The sequence below is a fragment of the Quercus robur genome, chromosome 7 (assembly GCF_932294415.1).
Source record: "Quercus robur chromosome 7, dhQueRobu3.1, whole genome shotgun sequence".
NCBI classification, from domain to species: domain Eukaryota; kingdom Viridiplantae; phylum Streptophyta; class Magnoliopsida; order Fagales; family Fagaceae; genus Quercus; species Quercus robur.
The window spans coordinates 20472772-20485343 of NC_065540.1; the positions used below are offsets into that span (position 1 = coordinate 20472772).

General features: G+C 35.7%; 1 pseudogene; it reads right to left on the minus strand.

The window, feature by feature from the left end:
- Positions 1-812: 812 nt before the first annotated feature.
- On the minus strand, positions 813-3369 carry LOC126691149 (7-deoxyloganetic acid glucosyltransferase-like; annotated as a pseudogene).
- Positions 3370-12572: the final 9203 nt, after the last annotated feature.

Here is a 12572-nt window from a genome sequence, read left to right on the forward strand (position 1 = left end):
AGACGAAATAGGGGATGATTTTGTACCGAAGTGAGTTTCGGAACAGAGAATACCGGCCATACCGGCCGGTATGAAATGGTATTGACTCCCTTGATTTACATTCCTTCAAACTTTGGATACATACGCAACAAATATGTATAAGAGCTTCCAATATATGTACACACACATTGACAAGTATATATGTTGTAACTCCTTGATAAACAGAATTCTACACAATCGTGGAAACAATGTCTCCAAGGAGATACTTTAATTTACTAAGAACGAAAGGATGGCATAAAAAAATATAATTAGGAGAATATATACACACATGCACACATATACATTATACTATTATCCACAACTAAGCAAGAGTGAGAATAAAAACATTTGGCTGGTACTAGTGAGCCACATGACTATTGGAAAATCTTTTTTTTTTTTTTTTTCTTTTTAATTTTTTGCCCAATAAGAGAATTCAATTGTTCAACAAAAACACATTGTGCACAATTGGAGATAATTCATTGTACACAGTTATTTCAAGTTATACAAGTAAACGAACTCTTGGAAGATAATTACAAACTATCAAATAACAATTGACTAACAAAAGTTGAAGTATAATAGGAACGCTAAAACAAACACTCCAATTATTACAGAAGTTTTTATTTAGTTTATGACTTGAGGGAACTCAAAATCTAACATCAACCACAATATTCTTAAAAATAACTTCTTCAATTTTATTTTCTTTATTAAGAAAGGACCATATGCTTTTGATGAAGAACCATAGCTTCATCATATATTGCCATTTCTAGCTCACAATTGTCAATCTAATCACAAAATCATATTCTTCTCAAGTCTTCAATAAGCTTTTCCAAGTTCTTGTATGAGGATACACTTGGGCTAACAGAATTATGAGCCAATTTTGAAAATCGGTCCATGGACCTAACAATTTCCTCCCTTCTATGTTTCATAAGGATTTTTATCATTATTTCAATGGTTGATCTATCACATGTGTCCTTCATATCAAGCCCAATCCTCCACCCCTCACTATCCCATCTACTATTAAGATGGTGGTCCCCAAATAGGGGCCAACAAATCATAGGCACCCCAGCATCAATGCTTTCTAAAATTGAGTTCCAACCACTGTGGGTGAAAAACCCACCCACAGCTGGGTGGACTAGAACATCTTCTTGTGAGGCCCAATCCACCACAAATTCCCTTTTCTTTTGTGGCCTTCTCAATCTCCATTGGGATCATTTCATCCACTTTCATACCTTCAATCATATCACGTTGTATTACCATAAAAACAACGCGCCACTATTGACCAAACCATACCAAAATTCCAACAATTGACCACATGTCACCCTTGCTATACTTCCGAAACTAACATAAACAACCGATCACAATGGCCGGGAATCTAGCCATGTTATGCAATTATGGTCTAGTTCCAATAAGTTACTAATGGAGGATAATCACTGCAAGACGACATCATCCTCAATTTGGGTTTTGACAAGAGCAATAAGTGGACCAATTGTGTAAACATTTGGAAAGAGAGAGGCAATGTGACAGAGAACCGGGGCCTCGAGGTCATCAAAGGTGTTGAGTATGATTCCTGAAGTTCGAGTCATGGTTTTGCTCTTCTCAATGAAGAGTTGTAGGAGAGGATCTATGATTGGCTGTCTACAAACCGGTAGATCTCGATGTCACAAAAGACCCTCCATACCTAGTACGCTTTTAATCGTCCGATCTAGATCTTCTTTCACTGCAATTACGGTGGAGGCCGGAAGTTCATTGTGATAGCAAAAGGAAAAGCAATATATAATATTAAATATTTGATAGTAAAACTTGCTTCAATATATTGCGGGTGGAGTTATGCCAAGTAGATAATAACTTATTTTTCAATAGCAACGTGGTCATGCAATACAAATTTTTTAGATAATATTTTACTAATATATAATCAAAATTACTATAAAATAATAGTAGTTACTTTTTTATTTTATTTAAAAATAAATAAATAAAACTATCTTAAAGTAATGTGTCGGGAACACTTTTTTTTTAACCCATATTTGCATTAAAACAATATAGTATATGATTTTTTTTTCCTTATTTTTTATTTACTTTTTTTCTAGATATGATAGAATTTAAGCCTATAATGTCCACTCCATCATTTTTTCTCTATATTATCAAACTAAGATACTGATTAATTTTACTATAAATAAAATTCAAATTCCAAATTTTTTATTCAATAATAAGAAATTTTTAATTAGTTGAAATAATTGCAACTCACTTTTCCTAATTAATTTCATCATACTGTGTAATATGTATATCAAAATTAGTTATGGATAAAATACTATTTATACCTTCCAAGTTTGATATTGTTTATAAAGCAATCTGATGTGAATATATATATATATGGCATGTCTTCAACATTAGGAGAATATTGTCGATGTTGAATAAGTATTATTTGGCACATGCATGGTCTGCATTCACCATCGAAAATCAAATTCTACCTGACTTGTTGGCTGAATATGGAATTAATTAACAGCTTTTCATATTCAAGAGTAAATAAACCGGAAGTTTCTATTATTTCACAATAAACCAATGTAGAAATTTTTAAGCTTCAAATATACTAGATCATACTGGTGTGTAGTGCGTAATTTAATAGATACTTACAGAACGTAAGTTCTTCCAGAGTTTATAAATATATGTGGAATGATAATTTTGCGCTTTTTTTTTATTTTTTTATTTTTTATTTTTTATTTTTGGGTCTGAAAAGGGACATAACCGAGTTGTTGATTGACCATTGTCCTATTAACCCATTCTATTAGTATATATGCACAGCACCAATAACCAATTCAGCCAATTTAGTTAGAACTAATAGAAGTTATACTCACGTCCAACTGGAATGTGGCCTTCCTCAATTAGCTTTGAAATACAGCAAAAGCTCCACAAGCAGCAAGCACCGTATGGACGCGTGGTGATTACGCAAATTTCCAACTCCTCAGCCACATCATTAGCAAAAGAGTACATAATTCCATCCACTATTACATAAGTAACCGGACCCAGATCAGAGTTTCTGCTATACTCAGCCAACATCTCGCGAAAGAGTGGCTTTGTGACAAACTTGAACGAGATGACCATGTCTTTAGTTAAGTCAAAAGTGCGAGGGTGAACCTTTGGCAATCCATCAGAGATGGACTGGAAATGGAGGGTTGGGAAGTGAGTAGAAAGCTCCTGTAGCTGGGTGAGGCGGCCATGGTTGTGCTCTGTGTTAAGGAAGGTAACATGGAGGCCAGCGTGGCAAAGAAGCTGTCCAATACTCAGCATGGGTTTGATGTGACCTAGTAAAGGAAAAGGCAACATCAGTAAGTGAGGTTGCTGATGTTGACGACCCATCTTAACTTAAATGGTCCCAAAGATGAATATGATGCTGCGTTTGGGAATTGGAATAAGGACCAACAAGGCTAGCGTACTCACGACTCACGACTTTCAGTTTTGTGTTGTTTGTTTGTCCATGCTGTAAACATCATTACGTATGTATGTATATATATATATATATATATATACACGATGCCGAGATCATCAGTCAAGTAGGTTCGTCCAGATGAGTCAACACAAGCTTTGTTTCTGTACCTACAAGATCAAGAACAGGGTCCTCTTTGAGGGGTCATCGGCATGGTGCTGGTCACGGAGTCTCCAATGATAAAGTTAGTGGATAAACTTGGCAAAGAGAGCTTATAAGAATGAATAAAGCGTTTCGGCGTAAGTGTGTATGTATATGTGTCTCGTTTAATTTTGAGATGTATCTTATATATAATGAAGGTTCTTGAAATTTTGTTTAGGGGAGTTATTAAGAAACTTAAACTAAAAAAATTTTAATAAAAAGAGAACTTTGTTAGGTTCTAAAGCTTAGGATTTATGTATTTAGAACTCTAATGTGTAATATTGGCAAACCATGATCAAAACAATGTGTTTAGAAGTGTTTAAAGTTAGCTCAAAGTTGTATGTCAATGTAAAGTTGGAATCGAGTGTAAAGCAGAAAGCAGTGTGGCTTTCGGCCTGGCTCGATCGATCGAAGCTTAGGCTCGACCGATCGAAGCTCGGGCAGATTGCTTTTCTGCAGAATTTTCCAACTCAGCCCTAGTTGTTTTAAAACGTTTTTAGGGTTTCTTATTTGTCCTAGTATAAAAGGCAAACCCTAGCCACGTTTTAGTGTTGCTGATATTGCGGTTTGTGTAAATCTCTTGTGAGATCTTGAGGAGCTTTCCTTTACACAAACTTAGGGTTTTCAAGGAAGAGATATTCTCTACACCTTGATGATTAAAACAGTTGCTGCCGTTAAAACTTAAAGAATACACAAGTGGGGGTGCTTGTAGCTGGTGGGAATCCAAGAAAGAAGGAGTCCGTGGATTCGGAGCTTGTACGTGGTCGTGTCAGTAAGTTCTATTGATTGGTAGCATTAGGAAGTCGAGCGGGGGTGCTTGTAAGTCCTTTTGTATGAACTTCGATTCTTTCTGATAGTGGATTCAAGTTTACCTTGAGGATAGCTAGGTCAAAACCTCTCCAGGTTTTTACCGGTTTGGTTTCCTGGGTGATCATATCTTGTGTTATTTATTTTCCGCTGCTTTACTTGATTTTATCTTTATTATTGTGATAACCTAGACTTGTTTAATTGGACTAAGTAACAACTTGGTTAATTAACTAGGTTTAATCAATTGTTTTAAGGGGTCTAAAAACTGTCAAGTGGTATCAGAGCGGATAGCTCTTTTGTTTTTGATCCTTTGATCTTTGAGCTGATCCCTGACCCCTGTTGTCATGGAACACGGACACTCTCTAGTTATTTCTTCTCACTTCGATGGGAATAATTATACTTACTGGAAAGTAAGGATGAAAGCCTTCCTGAAATCCATTGATGAGAGGGTGTGGAACTCCGTTGAATACGGATGGGAGAAGCCCACTACTCCTGTTAGTGAGTGGCAAACTTCTCAAAAAGAAGCAGCTTCGTTTAATAGCAAGGCTATGAATGCGATTTTTAATGTTGTTTCTATGGAGGAATTTAAGAGAATCTCAAATGTTGAGATTGCTCATACTGCTTGGAATATCCTCCAGACTATGCATGAAGGCACAAAGGCTGTCAAAATAAATAAATTGCAGCAATTGACTTCTAAATTTGAAAGCATTAGGATGTCTGATGATGAATCTTTTGATGATAACTATGCTAAACTAAATGATATTGTTAATTCTGCTTTTAACTTGGGTGAAATCTATGATCAACCTAAAATTTTTAGGAAGATTCTTAGATCTTTGACTGAGGACTTTAGACCCAAGGTGACTGTCATTACTGAAAGCAAGGATGTGGACTCCATCCTTATTGATGAGCTTGTAGGATCTCTTCAATCCTATGAGTTGGATCTACCCAAAACTTCCAAATCCAAATCAATGGCTCTTAAGTCAGTTGATGATGTTGAAAGTGGTGGATTTGATGATGAGCTCTCTGCTACAGAGATTGCCTATCTTGCCAAGAATTTTAGAAATTTTCTCAGGAATAACAATAGAAAGGCAAGAGGCACAAACACTGCCGAACCTAGAAATTTTAGGAAGCATGATCCCACTAAGGTTAATAACAATGATAAACCTAGAGAGAGAGTAGGACAATCTTCCAATAATTCTTTGGGCTCTCAATGTTTTGGATGTCAAGGGTATGGACACTTGAAATCTGAATGTCCAACCTATTTGAAGTCTATGGGTAAGGCTATGGCTGTAACCCTTAATGATGGTGAAGTTTCTGATCATGATTCTGATTGTGATGAGGATGGAAACTTCATTGCTTTCACTGCTACTGCTGTAGTTGATGAGAGCATATCTGTTGAAGAGAACCCTTTTGATGGGGAACTCTCTGAAAATGCAGATCTTCAAAAGGCCTATAACAAACTTTGCAAAGTTGCTGCAAAGGATGCTATGAATGTTGAACTTGGCCTAAAGAAAATTGAATCTCTTGAGCTTGAAAAGAAAAATTTGCTTGTTAAATTATTTGATGCTAATGACCTTTTGAACAATGTGAAAACTGAAAACATGCTTTTGCTTGATAAAGTTAAATCCTTAGAACTTGATTTATCTGTTGCTAGATCTGCTAGTTCTAAACTTGATCAAATGCTGAGTGTTCAAAAGTCATCTTCTAACAAAACTGGTTTAGGTTATGTTGATAGCATCTGTGTGTCCGCTCCCCATTCCACTAAGTTTGTTCCTTCATCTTCTTCTTCTAAACTTTCTGCGAGTGAGAAAGTGAGTGAATCTGTCAAACCCCCTGTGATTGAGGTTGCTAAACCCTTAGAAGGTTCATCATCTAGGAAGATTAGGGTTGATCTGAAAGAATCTAAGCCTAAGAAGCCTACCCTATCTAAGGACAAGACACATGATAAACCTGCATGGGTTTGTCATTTCTGTGGAAAGACTGGACACATACGTCCAAATTGCTACAAGCTGCAAGCTGCAAAGAGAGCAAACAAACCAAAAGTACCTGTGCCTCAAGCACTTGATCCTATGGTACTTATTGGTGATTTGGTAAAGGCTTTAAACCTTTATTCAAATCCTGGAGTTGGTAATCATTCTCAAGTGAATAAGAACTCCAATGCTCGTGGTGCATCTAAAAAGTTTTGGATGCAAAAGACTTGACCTAACTGAGTCTTTCTGACATGGTCCTTTTGCTTCATTGTTATACCCTTTGTGACCATTGTTCTTTGTTTTTTTTAGGATTTGCATAAGCATAACATTCATGCATTTCATTCTAGGTGTTTTTATTTTTAATATAAAAAAAAAATTAAAAAAAAAAAAGGGAAAAAGGAAGCACATTTTGTTTTTGCACTATTCTTCTTGGTTTTTGAGAACAAGGTTGGTCAATTTATTTTCACATAACATGTTGTTTGTACCTTGTTTAGCTTTGATGAGCTTATTTATTGCACTCAACTAGTTGAAGATTTGTAGTGCATGTTGTGTGGGAAAGATGTGTATGATTTTTGACTACTATGTCTTAATCTTGAAGTCACATGTTTTTAAATGTTGGACTTGAACTTTTAGAGAAAGGCATAAATAACCATCTCACCACTGTTCACTAGCCAATCATGAACACCTTAGTGCATATCATAAGATTTTGTGCTCGAGAAAGTGTAGCACATGCACAAAAAGAACATAAGGTGAAGCCTCGGTAAAAGTGCTTAATTCTTAAAATCTAATTGGTGTGTACTATTAGACTTGATGCCAAACTCACATAAACTTAAAATTGGAATGTATATTATGAGGCATAAATACAAGAAACTTACATGATTGCAAGCTTATGATCTAGGAGATGTGAGAGCTATATGATGTAACTCTTTAGGTGATAGTCTCTTTTAAATTCTTTGTGATGAATTTTGTAGACTCTGTGATTGATTACTATTCACATATCACCTCACATGTATCTCATGTCTTTGCTAGTCGCACACACTACACGAGTTATTCGTTGCTAAACATTGTACATACTATTGTGTGTGTTTATGGTCTGACCAACCAAGTTTTTGCAATCACTTTGAATTATGTGCAAACTAAATTTGTTGCTTGAAAATTTGTGGAGAATGCAAAATTTTGTTTTTGGGTATATTGGGCTTAAAATTCTTGTTTGGAAAATCATATCATCTCATACTCATGCATTTTTTGTCTTAAATTTTAATGCCTTGAGTCAAATCAATTTGTTTTTCAAAAAAATGTGTTTTTCCAGAAAAATTTGGTGAGCCTCTGCCAGATTCGATTGGTCCATTCTGTTTTTCGACCGATCAAAATTTTTAAAATTTTAAATTTTTTTTAGAGAGGGAGCCTCTGTCTGTTTCGACCGGTCGAGGCTGATTTTCGATCAATCGAAACTCGTGTTTCTGGTTTTTAAAAAGGCAGAATAGGACTTTTTCAAAGTCACTATTCAAACTTTTTCAAAAGTTCCTCTCTCTCTCCGCGTTGGCACTTGGCTCCACCATCAATTTTTGTCGTTTTCTTTCAAGATTTTTGCTGGGTTTTTGTCCTTGGAAGCCGGTAAGACCCTTTTGCCCTTCTTTTTCAAGTTTATTTCTTGTTTTCATGCATTTTTCATGCATTCTAATGGGTTTTTTCGCCATTTTCAAAATTATTGGGTTTTTGATGATTCAAGCCAATTCTTGTGTAATTGATCAATGGGTTTTTGTGCCATGATGTTATATTGATGTTCTCTATGATTTAATTTGATCAATTTGATGGTTTTTGAAAAATTGAAAATTCTAGGGTTTTGAATTTGATCCGAATTGGGGATTTTTGTTAAATTGGCTTAAATTGATGAAATTGGCTTCTCCAATTGATGTAATTGGTCATTATTGTTGTTATTCTATCATGTGTAATGATCAATTCGTCAATTTTTTTTTAAAATTGATCAAGTGGTTTCTATATTTTGGGGTTTTTGTGTTAAAAACCTTTATGTGCAAGCCAATTTTGTAATTTAATCTTTTTGACTCAATTCACTGCATTAGCACATGCATCATGACATCTCAATTTGTTCATGCATCATATAGATTTTGTTTCTATTTTTGTGCTAACTTGCAGTCTGCCCTTGGTTTTGTTTTGTGGTTTTGTTCTTTCGCTCTGTGTTTTGATCCTTATCTTAGCACCATGCCTAGGAAAACTAGAGCTCATAGGACCACATCCACTTTCTCTGAGTCTCCACCTAGAGTAGAGCTGTTTAAGAATGATAAGTGTAGAGAAGCCTATGACACCTTGAACTGTAGGCGTAAGATCTGGTCTGAGTGAGCTGTTGTATTAGATGAGCTTGATCCGGCCATTAGGGCCAATTTTGAGTCTAGGGGTTGGTTGCCTCTCATACAGATAGATCATCTACCTCCGACCGCCCTGATTAGAGAGTTCTACTCGAACCTCTCTTGCCACGTCTATGATTCCAACACCCTTGTTAGGAGTTGGATACGAGGTGTAGAGTTCACCATTACCCCTCGGGTGGTGGCTGATGCTCTAGGGGTGCCGGTTGTTCGGGATGCTGACTATCCCTATGATGAGACACCTTCTTTAGATGTTGTGATATCTTACATCACTGGGTCTTCTATCCAGTGGGGTTCTGATCCTCGGATCACGTCTGTTGAGCTTACTGAGACTGCCTATCTCCTCTTTAGGATAGCGTGTCATTCTGTGTGGCCTATCTCTCACTTCCACACCATCCCTTTAGAGCGATGTGTGTTTTTGTACGCCTTTGCATCTGGAGCGTCTATCAGTTTTCCTCACTTGTTCCTTCGTTCTTTGAACGAGGTTCATAGGAGTTCTGCCGTAGGGCATGCGCTGATTCATCCTATTTTCATTCATAGGATTCTGCTCTATTTGGGTTTAGATGGTTTTCCGTCAGGTGAGCCTGTTCATGTGATAGCTCCTATAGGTGCCACCTTTCTTCGTCAGAGGGCTGCTCAGTTGAGGGTTCCTCCTTCTCGTACTAGAGGTGCGTCATCTAGTAGTGTTCCCCCTCCTCCCTCTTCTACAGGTACAGCTGCTGCTGAGCCTTCTGGTACTGCTGTTGATGCTGGTGCTGATGTTCCTCCACCGACTGCTACGGATGATTCGAACATTCGTCGCACGTTGGATCATCTCTTGACCGTTCAGGCGGCTCATGGATAGATTTTGGTGGACGTGCTTGATGAGATCCGTGTCTTGCGTGCGAAGTTGGCGCAGTTTGGACCACCTCCCTTTTGATGATGGATATCTTGTGTGCCATTTGGCATTCCGTCACAAAAAGAAGGAGTACTTGTAGAGTTTTTGCTTTCAGGGGGAGATTTTTTTTTATTTTTGTTGGAGTTTGTGGAGTTTTAGATTGTATCTAGGTGCTTCACTGTGTACTTAACATTTTTAGCTCTTACCTTGTTTTTGATGGGATATTCATGTTAGGGGGAGTTTTATGTTTTTGTTGGTACTTTATTTGTTTATTATTTCAAACTGCTTATTGATTTATATTCATGAGTTATTCATTGATATATGTCTTTATTTGTGTTGTTTGAAATCAAGAAGTTATTTAGTTTACTTGTATTTTTTTTCCACACATGCGGTTATGCATTTTGTTTAGTGTTTTAGGAAATATACAGGTTGATTTAATTGAGCTGCTGTCTACACTTGCAACTGATAGATAGTAGTTAGGATTGAATTTTTGTTTATGAGCATTATTTTGTAAAGGGCTTTTCATTTTGTAAACTTTGAGCTTATAAGTTGTGTTTTGTCACAGATTGCCAAAGGGGGAGTTTGTTAGGTTCTAAAACTTAGGATTTATGTATTTAGAACTCTAATGTGTAATGTTGGCAAACCATGATCAAAACAATGTGTTTAGAAGTGTTTAAAGTTAGCTCAAAGTTGTATGTCAATGTAAAGTTGGAATCGAGTGTAAAGCAGAAAGCAGTGTGGCTTTCGGCCTGGCTCGATCGATCAAAGCTTAGGCTCGACCGATCGAAGCTCGGGCAGATTGCTTTTCTACAGAATTTTCCAACTCAGCCCTAGTTGTTTTAAAACATTTTTAGGGTTTCTTATTTGTCCTAGTATAAAAGGCAAACCCTAGCCACGTTTTAGTGTTGCTGATATTGCGGTTTGTGTAAATCTCTTGTGAGATCTTGAGGAGCTTTCCTTTACACAAACTTAGGGTTTTCAAGGAAGAAATATTCTCTACACCTTGATGATCAAAACAGTTGCTGCCGTTAAAGCTTAAAGAATACACAAGCGGAGGTGCTTGTAGCTGGTGGGAATCCAAGAAAGAAGGAGTCCGTGGATTCGGAGCTTGCACGTGGTCGTGTCAGTAAGTTTTACTGGTTGGTAACATTAGGAAGTCGAGCGGGGGTGCTTGTAAGTCCTTTTGTATGAACTTCGATTCTTTCTGATAGTGGATTCAAGTTTACCTTGAGGATAGTTAGGTCAAATCCTCCCCAGGTTTTTACCGGTTTGGTTTCCTAGGTGATCATATCTTGTATTATTTATTTTCCGCTACTTTACTTGATTTGATCTTTATTATTGTGATAACCTAGACTTGTTTAATTGGACTAAGTAACAACTTGGTTAATTAACTAGGTTTAATCAATTGTTTTAAGGAGTCTAAAAACTGTCAAACTTGAATATATCAAGTCATTGACAAAAAAAAAAAAAAAAAATGAAGTTTTACAATTTCCTTCTACAAGTTTTCAAATTTTGAACAATGATTAGTGTCTGGTTAAAAGTTTTGACAAAATACCGTGAGAAACCAATATATATATATATAGAGAGAGAGAGAGAGAGTTCATTATGAGAATTAATTACTAATGTGGGTAGTTATGGCCATTTTATTTTGTTAAGTTTATCTAACATTTTTATTTTTATATAATTGTTATTATCTATTAATTTGTCTTTTATAAAAATATTTTAAACTACATAAATAAACTTAACTCATTGGCTTTGTATTAATTATTGACGCACATAACCACACTCATTCATACATAAAATAATATATTACGTGTCTATTTAATCAATTAAATTTAAATGCTTGAACAATCACTAACTTTACAATTTTTCTTCTTGAATTTTTCTACCTTTATAATACAAAGTTATTATAATATGATAACAATACACACACATGTAATAAACCATATCTATTTCCCAATTATTAAATTATATAAAGTTATATTATATTTATATTGTACACACAAATATCCACACACATCATTATTCACACAAATAACATTATAACAAAAAGTAATACACATAATTAATCACTACAACAAAATGTATTTTTAGCGACAAAAATTATTGAGGAAATATTTTTTGTCGCTAAAAATACAGATTTAGCGACGAAATATGAATTTCGTCACTAATAATGGAAAAAAATTATAACATTTAGTGACGAAAAATAATTTTCGTCACTATTGTGATCTAAAAAATGGGTACCAACAGAAAAATCATTGGCGCGAACTTAATTAATCTATAACGACGAATTATTTCGTCGCTAAAAATTGAAACTTTTAGTGACGAAATATTTTGTCACTGTAGGTACTGCTGTGGGTAATATTAGCGACGAAATAATTTTCGTCGCTAAAAGCTGGAATTAGTAGCAATGGAATAAAATCGTCACTAAAAATAAATCACAAGTTTTCATTTCATTGTTGTAGCGACAAAATTAAAATTTGTCACTAAAAGTATGTTTTAGCGACGAAGTAGGAATTTTGTCACTAAAAATCTTAACAAAGTCTGGGTTCTTTAGTGACGAAATTCCTATTTCGTCGCTAAAAACATAAAAACCAGACCGTTTGCGATGAAGAAATGGGCATTAGAGACGGAAGTACTTCATTGCTAAAGATGGGAATATAAATAGCCCCATTTCATTACCCAGTTCCCTGTATCATTTTGGTCAAAAGAAAAAATACCCAACCACTCTTCTAGAGTTTTCCCAAACCAAAAAAATACCCACCGTCACCAATGTGAAGAAACCAACCGTCGCCGATTTGAAGAAACCAACTGTCGCTAATGTGAAGACTGTCGTCGATTTGAAGAAACCAACCATCGCCGATTTGAAGAAACCAACCGTCATTGATTTGAAGACCCTT